The sequence below is a fragment of the Salmo salar genome, chromosome ssa23 (assembly GCF_905237065.1).
Source record: "Salmo salar chromosome ssa23, Ssal_v3.1, whole genome shotgun sequence".
In the NCBI taxonomy this organism is placed as follows: Eukaryota; Metazoa; Chordata; class Actinopteri; order Salmoniformes; family Salmonidae; genus Salmo; species Salmo salar.
Genome location: NC_059464.1, coordinates 30,077,272 through 30,091,881, shown reverse-complemented (window position 1 = coordinate 30,091,881; position 14,610 = coordinate 30,077,272).

Sequence of the window (14,610 nt, the reverse complement as noted above, 5' to 3'; positions counted from 1 at the left end):
TGCCACCAGAAGTCTCTTCACAATCCTCAAGTCCAGAACAGACTATGGGAGGCACACAGTACTATATAGAGCCATGACCACATGGAACTCTATTCCACATCAGGTAACTGATGCAAGCAGTAGTATCAGATTTAAAAAAACAGATACAAATACACCTTATGGAACAGCGGGGACTGTGAAGAGACACACACAAAGGTACAGACACACGCATAAGTACACAAATGCTAGCACACGCACTCTACACACACATACATTGTAAAATAGTTTTATGGTGGTATTATACATTTTGTATTGTAGGTATGTAGTGGTGTAATAATGTTATGTGATGTACTGTTTTATATTTTGTTTTATATGTAATGTAAGTGCCTTAATGTGTTTGGACCCCAGGAAGAGTAGCTGCTGCCTTGACAGCAGCTAATGGGGATCCCTAATAAATACAAATACAAATGCAAAAGTGGCAAACTGTTATCCGGGGAGGGGTCTACAGTATATTAAGGACAATTATTAGCTAATCAGACCATTTTAATAAGTCATACATTTGAGGATTCCATTGATACAGTAATTTGGTGTGTCTCAGTCCAAAGTGTCACTGGGTGTTAGTCAATTTAAATGAAGGGAGAAAACATTGTGAGCAAAATTATTAATCATACTGTATCACTTTAGTAACTTATATTGGAGGGATTTATGACCTTAGATTTGAGCGTTTGTGGCCTCCATATCAGAAAATGTACCTAAAATTGGTCATACCTACTGGAGGCACAATGTTATTATAATTGTAAAAAAAGATTTAAAGTCATTAAGCTAGCATATTGATTTAGAATGGGGAGATGTACCCAAATAGATTTAAATATAGATTTTCTTATAAGAACATGAAGTACGTTTTTCTCCAAATGCCATGCCAAAATGCCATCATAATTCAAGAACAACCCGGGTCCCACTGGTCCCCAGACACCACTGCATGCTGGTTGTACGATCAGTCTTTCTTTAGACTCAGTCTTCTTTAGACTGTAGAGATCTGAACATGAACTTACTTTGAAGATTGCCATTTCATTTAGTTATTTTGAAGAAGATTACATTGCAAGCAGCTTGTATTTTGTACTGTTGTACAAAATATGGATCAAAGTTGAATTCAGTAAGCATATCAACCAATAAAGATATTATCTTAATCAAAGAAATGGATTCTGTGGGCTCAAATGTGGGCTTGTTTCTTGGAGACGATACTCAGATATAGCTGGCCGTCCCATGTTGTACGGTGTTTTTGTGCTCTACCTTTTCCTTCTGTCTGTAGTGTGAGCTGACCAGGGACAGGAGCCATGAGTCCAGTGCTCTGCCCAGAGAAACAAAGCCTGTCCTGTGTTGGAGCTGCAGCAAGCTGTGTGTGGCTGCTAGTGTTTTCATCAGGGGTGAAACCTTAACCGTGTTTATCCTGCGTTCATCCACAGTTTATTTAGTATTTGTCTAGAACGTCTCAGACTGACTCACCGACTCTGGGGTGGTATTGTGGCTGTGCCTTATAACATCATTCAGAATATGACTTTATTCATTGGGTGGTTGTGTGTCTGTTCTGAATACTCGTTGTTCATTATTATTGAATGAACACCCATCAATTATATAAATCATAGCTGTATGTCAACCTTGGCCAGGACCAACTCTTTGTTGTCACTTGCTGAACACCTCCTAGTTGAGGCTTTCGGTAGTTCATAGTCTGGACAAGTCAGTCTGTCATTACATTATAAGATGTTGGAGGAGGTCTGGTAATCGTCAGATCCCATCAAGACATCTATCCTTGAGTGCTGCCTGTCCAACCTGACCGACACTGTATGTCGCTGGGTCTTCCTGGACTGTAGCGCTGGGAGCAACATGCAGCCTGTAACCTTATACCAAACTAACTCTCACAACCCACCCAGATACAGGCAGAAGAGGGCAAACTTTTCAACTCTGCCACCTTGACTGATAGCGAGCGCAGTATGGAGGCTTCACAGATAACGCTCCTCAGTGATTAAAAAGGTCTAGAGAAATGCAAGGATGGAGCGTGAGGCCGTGGGAGAGAGATTGACTAAGAAGTTTCTAGGGAAATTAATTTGAAAGGCTCTTGTCTATGTATGTCAAGTTGTTGCAGTAATGCAGAGCGACTTCTCTGTTTCCTTTCCATCATTATATTTATGGTCTTCCCTCTTTAATTTTCCAAATCCCTCTCTTGTCTTGTTTTCCATTCCTTGATCAAAGCGAGGGACTCAGAGTGGCACAGACTCTGTGTCTGTCTCCCACAACCCAGAGGACCCTGGTCCATTTGTCATGGTAGTAAATCCCCTGAATGACATAACTAAAACCACTGATGGACTGAAAGAGAGGAGAAAAGTAGGAGAGAACGAAAGGTGGAGGAAAGGAGGAAAGGTCTGCTCAGTGAAGCTGAGACTGGCCCGGTCTCCCCAACCCCTCCTCATGTGTATAGTCAGCCTGCTTCCTTGTCCAGACTGCACGCCTCTCTGGTCGTCTCTACAGCCTCTCCTCACTCACACTTGACTTGTTCTCCTGCTTGACTTAGAGCAGAAGTACTGTCAACGGGGCCTGTCAGGAAGCCGCCTCAGAGCAAACAGAGCAGAAACACATGAAACAGCCAGGCCTTTATGAGTGAACTGTAACATACACACACGCACAGAACAGAGAGGTCTTCCAGGAAAAGAGTAGAAGTAATTTTCTGCTTCTTCAGCTGATCCCAAACATGTGTCGAGGTTTATACTGTAATCTACTGTACCCATAAGAAAAGAAAATACACCTCGCTCTCCTTTAATTTTTTTATTTTTTATTGTCCTGCCAGGATCCATGTTTGTACTGCTGGATGTTGTGACTGTGTCTCTTTGGCCGTGTGTGTGTGTGTGTGTGTGTGTGTGTGTGTGTGTGTGTGTGTGTGTGTGTGTGTGTGTGTGTGTGTGTGTGTGTGTATGTGTGTGTGTGTGAGTGTATGTGTGTATGTTTATATATACAGTATGCCTCTCATCTACTGGCACTGCACTGTATCTACAAGACTCACCAGGTGTACTCTAATACTGTATGTGTTGGGTAAGGACATATATACTTCCTCAGCTCTATAGCTCAGTCCCTTGTGGCTCCAGCCTAGCACATCAATAATACTAATGCTGACAGCCCCTAGTCCCCACCAGGCCTCTTGACCTCCTCGTAGAAGATTAATGGTTGCTGATCTCGCAGGTATGTTCAACCTCGCCCCAAGCGGAGTCAGACCCAGACCAAACCCAGACCAGACCCAGACAGCAGGCATGGTGTGACAGTTAATGCCCCACCAGGGAAACCTATTAGTAGGAATGTGGCTCCTGTGGGTAGCAAAGCCAAGCTCCATCCATCACCTGACACCTGATGGACACACATCACCTCAATGCAATGCTGTAGAGAGGAAGAGAGGGCCGAGCCAGCAGGCCAGCCGTGAGGTTCAGGTCCTGACCACTGTGAGTGGAGTGGAGTTTCTTGGAGTCTGGACTGCCTGTTGAGGTATACACAGGGTTTGTTTTAGTGGTGTGGGTGAGAGGGAAGGACCACGGAGGGTTAAAACACATATTACACGCCGGGAGGTTAAAAACTCAGCAGCAGCACGCACAGCAGGTCGCCGACTTGATTTATGAGTGAGGGCTGAGCACAGAACTACCTACTGCGGCGAGGAACTGGACCTTGATTGAAAATCACATCGGCTCCAATATTACAGCAACTCACTCACTGGAAACGCTTGGCGATGATTGTCACATTTTTAAATTTCAGTTTTCATGTTGAAGCTGCCAAAATATTATTTCATGAGTAATTTCGGCACACGCCGCGATACAGAGCCCGCTGTCCAGCTGAATTGAATTTCTTCTATGTCAGTGAGTGGCGTGTCGAGTCCATAAAAGGTCCTTCACAAGGCCTACTGCTCCCACTCTCACTGCTCTAACTCGCTCTCCTATCATGATTCTAGAAGTGCAGCCATTTCAGTTCACCCGGGTTATATTGCGAAACCTCTGAGGATTGTGTTTGTGTTAGATGTGTTGTGGGCAACTGGGCATGTCAGAACTGGTATCAGTGGTTAGTTTGCAGTTGATCATGTATCTCCAAGGTCTAAATGAGGCATGGCTGGTTGACAGGCATGTGAGTACAGATAGATAGACAGTGGGCAGATAACACTGTGGGGATGCAGGCTGTGCTTTGACACCCACTCATAGTGTTCGCAGACCATATCATACCACCAACCCGCTCCAGATGTGTAAAACATGATCCCTGCTCAATTAGTGGTTAAAGAGCATTATCATTTAGTTGGCGAGACATTACTGTAACTTTAATGGTAGATGGCTTATCTAAATGATAACAATGGCACACTTTGTTTATATCAAGGCCCTCCAGGTACCAACATCATGTGTAAAAGCACCGAAACATAAATTAGTAAGAGAAGTTGAAGGGGAAGATAGAGATAGCAGAACAAATATATTGTACACAGAGAGATAATACTTAAATTAGATTACCATAGCTATCTGAGTCGGTACAGCCACCTGGTTTCTTCACGCATCGCTCCCGACAGAAACAAGCCTCTCTCTGGTAAGAAGAAGGGTGGGGGTGTATGCCTTATGATTAACGACACGTGGTGTGATCATAACAACATACAGGAACTCAAGTTATTTTGTTCACCTGACTTAGAATTCCTCACAATCAAATGCCGACCGCATTATCTACAAAGAGAATTCTCTTCAATTATAATCACAGTCGTGAATATCCCCCGCCAAGCAGACACATCGACGGCCCTGAAAGAACTTCATTGGACTCTATGTAAACTGGAAACCACATATCCTGAGGCTGCATTTATTGTAGCCGGGGATTTTAACAAGGCTAATCTGAAAACAAGGCTCCCCAAATTCTATCACCATATCGGTTGTGCTACCAGGGCGGGCAAAACCCTAAACCACTGTTATTCTAACTTCCGCGACACATATAAGGCCCTCCCCCACCCTCCCTTTGGAAAAGCTGACCACGACTCCATTTTGTTGCTCCCAGCCTATAGACAGAAGCTAAAACAGGAAGCTCCCGCCTCAGTCTGTTCAACGCTGATCCGACCAATCGGATTCCACGCTTCAAGATTGCTTCGATCACGTGGACTGGGAAATGTTCCGCATTGCTGCGAACAACAACATTGACGAACACGCTGACTCGGTGTGCGAGTTCATTAACAAGTGCATCGATGATGTGGTACCAACAGCGTCTATTAAAACATTCCCCAACTCGAAACCGTGGATTGATGGCAGCATTCGCGCAAAACTGTATGCGCGAACCACTGCTTTTAATCAGGGCAAAGTGACCGGAAACATGACCGAATACAAACAGTGTAGCTATTCCCTCCGCAAGGCAATCAAACAAGCTAAGCGTCAGTACAGAGACAAAGTGGAGTCGCAATTCAACGGCTCAGACACGAGAGGTATGTGGCAGAGTCTACAGTCAATCACGGACTACAAAAGAAAAATCAGCCCCGTCGCGGATCACGATGCCTTGCTCCCAGACAGACTAAACAAGTTTTTTGCTCGCTTTGAGGACAATACATTGCCGCTACCAAAACCTGCAGGCTCTCCTTCACTGCAGCCAACGTGAGTAAAACATTTAAACGTGTTAACCCACGCAAGGCTGCAGGCCCAGACGGCATCCCCGGCCGCGTCCTCAGAGCATGCGCAGACCAGCTGGCTGGTGTGTTTACAGACATATTCAATTAATCCTTATCCCAGTCTGTTGTCCCCACATGCTTCTAGAGGGCCACCATTGTTCCTGTTCCCAAGAAAGCTAAGGTAACTGAGCTAAATGACTACCGCCCTGTAGCACTCACTTCCATCATCATGAAGAGCTTTGAGAGACTAGTCAAGGACCATATCACCTCCACCCTACCTGACACCCTAGACCCACTCCAATTTGCTTACCGATAGGTCCAGAGACGACGCAATCGACATCACACTGCACACTGCCCTAACCCATCTGGACAAGAGAAATACCTATGTAAGAATGCTGTTCATCAATTACAGCTCAGCATTTAACGCCATAGTACCCTCCAAACTCGTCATTAAGCTCGAGACTGGGTCTCGACCCCGCCCTGTGCAACTGGGTCCTGGACTTCCTGACGGGCCGCCCCCAGGTGGTGAGGGTAGGTAATAACATCTCCACCCCGCTGATCCTCAACACTGGGTCCCCACAAGGGTGCGTTCTCAGCCCTCTCCTGTACTCCCTGTTCACCCACGACTGCGTGGCCATGCACGCATCCAACTCAATCATCAAGTTTGCAGACGACACTACAGTGGTAGGCTTGATTACCAACAATGACGAGACGGCCTACAGGAAGGAGGTGAGGGCCCTCGGAGTGTGGTATCAGGAAAATAACCTCACACTCAATGTCAACAAAACAAAAGAGATGATCGTGGACTTCAGGAAACAGCAGAGGGAGCAGCCCCCTATCTACATTGACGGGACAGTAGTGGAGAAGGTGGAGAGTTTTAAGTTCCTCGGCGTACACATCACGGACAAACTGAAATGGTCCACCCACACAGACAGCGTGGTGAAGAAGGCGCAGCAGCGCCTCTTCAACCTCAGGAGGCTGAAGAAATTCGGCTTGTCACCAAAAACACTTACAAACTTTTACAGATGCACAATCGAGAGCATCTTGTCGGGCTGTATCACCGCCTGGTATGGTAGCTGCTCCGCCCACAACTGTAAGGCTCTCCAGAGGGTAGTGAGGTCTGCACAACGCATCATCGGGTGCAAACTACCTGCTCTCCAGGACACCTACACCACCCGATGTCACAGGAAGGCCAAAAAGATCATCAAGGACAGCAACCACCCGAGCCACTGCCTGTTCACCCTGCTAACATCCAGAAGGCGAGGTCAATACAGCTGCATCAAAGCTGGGACCGAGAGACTGAAAAACAGCTTCTATCTCAAGTCCATCAGACTGTTAAACAGCCATCACTAACATTGAGTGGCTACTGCCAACATACTGACTCAACTCAAGCCACTTTAATAATGGGAAAATTGATGTAATCAATTTATCACTTGCCACTAATATATTATTTATATTAGATAATGTTTACATAACCTACATTATTCATCTCATATGTATATACTGTACGCTATACCATCTAGTGCATCTTGCCATCTTGATGTATTAGATGTATCACTAGCCACTTTAAACAATGCCACTTTATATAATGTTTTCATAACCTACATTACTCATCTCATATGTATATACTGTACTCTATGCCATCCTGATGTAATGTATCACTAGCCACCTTAAACAATGCCGCTTTATATGTTTTCATACCCTACAATACTCATATCATATGTATATACTGTACTCCATACCATCTATTACATCTTGCCTATGCCGTTCGGCCATCACTCATTTATATATTTTTATGTACATATTCGTATTCATTTCTTTACACTTGTGTGTACAAGGTAGTTGTTGTGGAATTGGTAGATTACTTGTTAGATATTACTGCATGGTCGGAACTAGAAGCACAAGCATTTCGCTACACTTGCATTAACACCTGCTAACCATGTGTATGTAACAAATACATTTGATTGGATTTGATTTGATTTGCAGGTCGCTCTTGATTGAAGACACAGAGACAGTCGTGTGTCTCTGGTTTTCTCAGTACTATGCAAGTCTCTATTTGTTTGATAATGTCACAATGTTTACATACAGACAGACATAAATTCAAGATGTCTGCATTATTGGAGGAGATCTTTACAAATGTGGTTCTTATTTTCTGCTATTATCATTGGACATGTCCACACCACATGTCCACATTTTGTTTTGAAGACGCTGGATTCTGAGACTAAATGAGCCGCAGAGTCCGTCATTTGAGATTTAATCCACTTTAAGCCCCGACAGAGACTTCTCTGTTTGGTGGAAACATTGCAGAGCCCAACCACCAGTTACCATCCAGGGAGAGAGGGAAAAAGATGGAGTGATGGTATCACGTTTCAGGAGAAGACCCAGATGCAGACGGTGTCGAAGTAACAAAAGTTTATTACTAGAACAGGGGGCAGGCAAAACAACAGGTCAAGGACGGGCAGAGGTCAGTAATCCAGACCAGAGTCCATAAGGTACAGAATGGCAGGTAGTCTTGAGGTCAGGATAGGCAGAATGGTCAAAATTGGGAAAACTAGAAAACAGGAACTAGAAAAAGACAGGAGCAAGGGGAAAAATGCTAGTAGGCTTGACGAACAAAACTAACTGGCAACCGACAAATAGAGAACACAGGTGTAAATACACTGGGGATAATGGGGAAGATGGGATGGAGGGGGGTGGAGACAAGAACAAAGACAGGTGAAACAGATCAGGGTGTGAGAAGATGGAGCCGACAGAGATGGTCGCCTCGCTTCGAGTTCTTAGGAAACTATGCAGTATTTAGTTTTTTAATGTATTATTTCTTACATTGCTACCCCAGGAAATCTTAAGTCTTATTACATACAGCCGGGAAGAACTATTGGATATAAGAGCCACGTCAACTTACTAACATTACGACCAGGAATACGACTTTCTTGAAGCGGATCCTCATTTCAGACCACCACCCAAGACAATGGATCTAATCCTAGTAGCCGACCCAAAACAACGGCGACGCAGAAGGGGCAGACGGAGCGGCCTCCTGGTCAGGCTCCATAGACATGCACATCGCCCAACGCTCCCGAGTATACTACTTGCCAATGTCCAGTCTCATGACAACAAGGTAGACGCAATTCGAGCAAGGGTTGCCTTCCAGAGAGATATCAGAGATTGTAACATTCTCTGTTTCACGGAAACATGGCTCTCTCGGGATATGTTGTCGGAATCGGTTCAGCCACCGTGCTTCTCCATGCATCGGGCCGACAGAGATAAACACCTCTCTGGGAAGAGGAAGAGCGAGGGTGTATGCTTTATGATTAATGACACATAACAACATACAGAAACTCAAGACTAGTCAGAAACTACACTTGAGTCAGAAACTCAAGTTTACCTGACCTAGAATTCCTTACAATCAAATGCCTTCCAAGAGAATTCTCGTCAGTTATAGTCACAGCTGTGTACATTCCCCCTCAAACAGACACCAAAACGGCCCTCAAGGAACTTCACTGGACTCTATGTAAACTGGAAACCATATATCCTGAGGCTGCATTTATTGTAGCTGGGGATTTTAACAAAGCAAATTTGAGAATAAGGCTACCTAAATTCTATCAGCATATTGATTGCACCACGCGCAGGGGTAATACTCTCGACTACTGCTACTCTAACTTCCACAATGCTTACAGAGCCCTCCCCCGCCCTCCCTTTCGCAAATCCGACCACAACGCCATCTTGCTCCTACCGTCTGATAGGCAGAGACTCAAACAGGATGTACCAGTGACGAGAACCATTCAACGCAGGTATGACCAATCAGAAGCCACGCTTCAAGATTGTTTTGATCTCGCGGACTGGAATATGTTCCGGTCAGCCTCAGAGAACAACATCGACCTATACGCTGGCTTGGTGAGTGAGTTTATAAAGAAGTGCATTGGAGATGTTGTACCCACTGTGACTATTAAAACCTACCCTAACCAGAAACCGTGGATGGATGGCGGCATTCGCGCAAAACTGAAAGAGCTCTCCACCGCATTTATCCATGGAAAGAGGTCTGGAAATATGGCTGAATATAAACAGTGTAGTTATTCCCTCCGCAAGGCAATCAAACAAGCGAAATGCCAGAACAGGTACAAGGTGGAGTCGCAATTCAATGGCTCAGACACGAGACGTATGTGGCAGGGTGTGACAGATGGAGATTTAAAAAAAAATTACAACAATCCAAGAGTTCCTGCTTGTCTTGACTTTGTCTGTTGCTATGTTTCTGTCTGTCTGTCTGTCTGTCTGTCTGTCTGTCTGTCTGTCTGTCTGTCTGTCTGTCTGTCTGTCTGTCTGTCTGTCTGTCTGTCTGTCTGTCTGTCTGTTTGTTTGTCTGAAAGGATGGTAAGGATGGAACTGGATCTGGTGTCAGGCAAACAGTGTGTGAAGTTGAACTTAAGGTTGTGAAGCTCAATATGTGACTGCTTCGGTCTTTGGCAGTCTGCCGCAATTGTAGCTTTGGGGGAAAAACAAGTAGATATGAAAGTATCTTATTTCGTTATGAAAGCCTTGAAATAGTTGAACAAATTATATAACATTTATACCATTATTTTTAGATAGCCATGTCTCTTCATCAGATCTTGGATCTGGAAAACTCTATGGGTCTATAGAAGAAGCACCATATATGAGCATGTTACATAAAAATTACATAAATGTCTCTAATCTGTATAATTATAGTAATCAAAGAGGTCATCCTTGTGATGAAAGCTATGCATGGAGTTTTGAATTACAGTCCAGTAAATCATTATTATCCTTTAAAAAAAAAACTTGTCCTTCACCAGGTGCAGTTTTCCCACAGACAGACGGACAGACAAGGCTATCTCACTGTAAGGAATATGAGGATTAGTGATTAGGAAAATCCCTTCCCAATAATTTTGTTTGGAAACATAGCTGAAGTGTCTTTCAGCACATTACTGTAAACCTGGATTGTCTCAGTGAAATCTAATGGACGTTGGGTCAAACACAAGCTGAGGTGCTGGAAACGGGATGTCTGCTAATGAAATTACTGTAAGTATGTGGTGGGATATGTGTGTGTCTGTGTGTCTGTGTGTCTGTGTGTGTGTGCGTGCGTGCGTGCATGTGTGTGTGGTATAGCCTAGTGTTTTCTATGGCAGGCCTGCTAAAGGAAGGCTAACCCTGTGGTCTCCTCCTGCAGTGTCTGTGATTTATCACCCAGCCGCCCCTGTGCCTCGTTTGGCCTCCCCAAACCCAGGAGGCCATTCAACTCTCTGTCAGCAGGGTCGTTATGTGGTTAACCATCCCTCTTTAAAACAAATCTCATAATGATCTCGTCTCAACCCACTGCAGGGTCTATACCCTCCCTTAGCAGCCGGCCCCAACCCCAGCTTCAACCCTAGCCCCAGCCCGAAGCCCCAACCCTGGCCCAGCTGCAGCCCGAAGCCCCAACCCTGGCCCAGCTCCAGCCCGAAGCCCCAACCCTGGCCCAGCCCCAGACCGAAGCCCCAACCCTGGCCCAGCCGCAGCCCCAACCCCAGACCCAGTCCGAAGCCCCAACCTTGGCCCAACCCCCAACCCGAAGCCCCAGCCCTGGCCCCGCCGCAGCCCCAACCCCAGACCCAGTCCGAAGCCCCAACCCTGGCCCAGCCCCAACCCAAAGCCCCTGCCCTGGCCCAGTCCAAAGCCCCAACCCTGGCCCAGCTGCAGCCCCAACCCCAGACCTAGTCCAAAGTCCCAACCCTGGCCCAGCCCCAGCCGAAGCCCCAACCCTGGCTCTGGCCCATCCCCAGCCCGAAGCATCAACCCTGGCTCTGGCCCATCCCCAGCCCGAAGCACCATCCCTGGCCCAGCCGCAGCCCCAACCCCAGACCCAGTCCGATGCCCAACCCTGGCCCCGCCCCAGTCCGAAGCCCCAACCCTGGCCCAGCCGCAGCCCTACACTACAGTAGCCTAACCCTACAGTAGCCTAGGTTATGGCTAGTGTTAGGGTTGAGTCGAGGAGGGAACATGAAGCTTAGGTTAGAGTTAGGGTAAGGGTTAGGGTTAGGGTTGAGCCGGGGTGTTAATCCTAGCTTCATTTACACATCCGGCTTAACCCTAACCCTAGCCCTGAACCTGACCTTAACCCTAACCTTAGCCCTAGCCTTATCTCCAACCCTATTTAAACCCTAGCCCCATCCTCATCTTTACTTGAGTCATAGCTTCAGCCTTTTCCCCAGTCATGATCCAAAACATACACAAGTATAAGTCCACATACGTAGCAATATTCTTATAGAGTCCTCCAACCCACTCACATATATGGTAAAAATAACTATTTATCTTCTTGACATTGAAAGCCATCAAACAGAAGTGGTTAATTGTTCTATAAATCTTTCTCATATCTCCTGATTTTAGTCAGTGTCTGTTCAATGTGGTCAGTCCTTGTTGGGCCTGGCATCGGACTCGGCAGCTCTCTCTTTCTCTCTCTCTCTCTCGTTCTCTCTCTCGCTCTCTCTCTCTCTCTCTCTCTCTCTCTCTCTCTCTCCATTTCTCTCATGTTTTTTGGTCTCTCACTCTGTCGCTCTCTCACTCGCTCACTCTCATTGGGAGAGCCTGGGTGAAGGGGAACATGTTGAGACTTTTGGCAGCAGATGTGAGAGAGATGAGACCATGGTGGAAAAAGCATCCAATTGTCATGCTTGAGTAAAAGTAAAGATGCCTTAATAGAAAATGACTCAAGTGAAAGTGAAAGTCACCCAGAAAAATACTACTAGAGTAAAAGTCTAAAAGTATTTGGATTTAAATATACTTGAATATCGAAAGTAAATGTAATTGCAAAAATATATTAGCCAACGTACGATCATCGGATAACAAAATAGACGAGCTACGATCACGAATATCCTACCAACGGGACATTAAAAACTGTAATATCTTATGTTTCACCGAGTCGTGGCTGAACGACGACACGGATAACATACAGCTGGTGGGGTTTACGCTGCATCAGCAAGATAGAACAGCTGCCGCTGGTAAGACAAGGGGTGGCAGTCTGTGTATATTTGTAAACAACAGCTGGTGCACAAACTCTAATTGTAAGGAAGTCTCGAGGTTTTGCTCGCCTGAGGTAGAGTATCTCATGATAAACTGTAGACCACACTATTTACCAAGAGAGTTTTCATCTATATTTTTTGTAGTTGTCTATTTACCACCACAAACCGATGCTGGCACTAAGACTGCACTCAATGAGCTGTATAAGGCCATAAGCAAACAGGAAACCGCTCATCCAGAGGCGGCGCTCCTAGTGGCCAGGGACTTTAATGCAGGGAAACTTAAATCCGTTTTACCTCATTTCTACCAGCATGTTAAATGTGCAACCAGAGGAAAAGAAACTCTAGACCACCTCTACTCCACACACAGAGACGCGTACAAAGCTCTTCCTCGCCCTCCATTTGGCAAATCTGTCCATAATTCTATTCTCCTGATTCCCGCTTACAAGCAAAAACTGAAGTAGGAAGCACCAGTGACTCAGTCAATAAAGAAGTGGTCAGATGACGCAGATGCCAAGCTACAGGACTGTTTTGCTAGCACAGACTGGAATATGTTCCGGGATTCTTACGATGGCATTGAGGAGTGCACCACATCAGTCACTGTCTTCATCAATAAGTGCATCAATGACGTTGTCCCCACAGTGACCATACGTACATACCCCAACCAGAAACTATGGATTAGAGGCAACATCCACACTGAGCTAAAGGCTAGAACTGCCGCTTTCAAGGAGCGGGAAGCTAACCCGGATGCTTATAAGAAATCCCGCTATGCCCTCCGACGAACCATCAAACAGGCAAAGCGTCAATACAGGACTAAGATTGAATCGTACTAGACCGGGTCTGATGCTCTTCTGATGTGGCAGGGCTTGCAAACTATTACAGACTACAAAGGGAAGCACAGCCGTGAGCTGACCAGTGACACGAGCCTACCAGGTGAGCTAAGTTACTTCTATGCTCGCTTTGAGGCAAACAACACTGAAGCAGGCATGAGAGAATCAGCTGCTCCGGATGACTGTAGGGCCAGACGGATTATCAGGACGTGTACTCTGAGCATGCGCTGACCAACTGGCAAGTGTCTTCACTGACATTTTCAACCTCTCCCTGACTGAGTCTGTAATTCCAACATGTTTCAAGCAGACCACCATAACCTAAATGACTACCGACCCGTAGCACTCACGTCTGTAGCTGTGAAGTACTTTGAAAAGCTGGTCATGGCTCACATCAACACCATTTTCCCAGAAACCCTAGACCCACTACAATTTGCATACCATCCCAACAGATCCACAGATGATGCAATCTCTATTTCACTCCACACTGCACTTTCCCACCTGGACAAAAGGAACACCTACGTGAGAATGCTATTCATTGACTACAGCTCAGCATTCAACGCCATATTGCCCTCAAAGCTCATCACTAAGCTAAGGACCCTGGGACCAAGCACCTCCCTTTGCAACTGGATCCTGGACTTCCTGACCGGCCGCCCCCAGGTGGTAAGGGTAGGTAACAACACATCTCCCACGCTGATCCTCAACACGGTGGACCATCAGGGGTGCGTGCTCAGTCCCCTCCTGTACTCCCTGTTCACCCATGACTGCATGGCCAGGCACAACTCCAACACCATCATTAAGTTTGCCGACGACACAACAGTGGTAGGCCTGATCACTGACAACGATGAGCCAGCCTATAGGGAGGAGGTTAGAGACCTGGCCGTGTGGTGCCAGGATAACAGCCTCTCCCTCAATGTGATCAAGACAAAGGAGATGATTGTGGACTACAGGAAAAGGAGGACAGAGCACACCCCCATTCTCATCGACGGGGCTGTAGTGGAGCAGGTTGAGAGCTTCAAGTTCCTTGGTGTCCACATCACCAACAAACTATCATGGTCCAAACACACCAAGACAGTCATGAAGAGGGCACGACAATGCCTATTCCCCCTCAGGAGACTGAAAAGATTTGGCACGGGTTCTCAGACCCTCAAAAAGG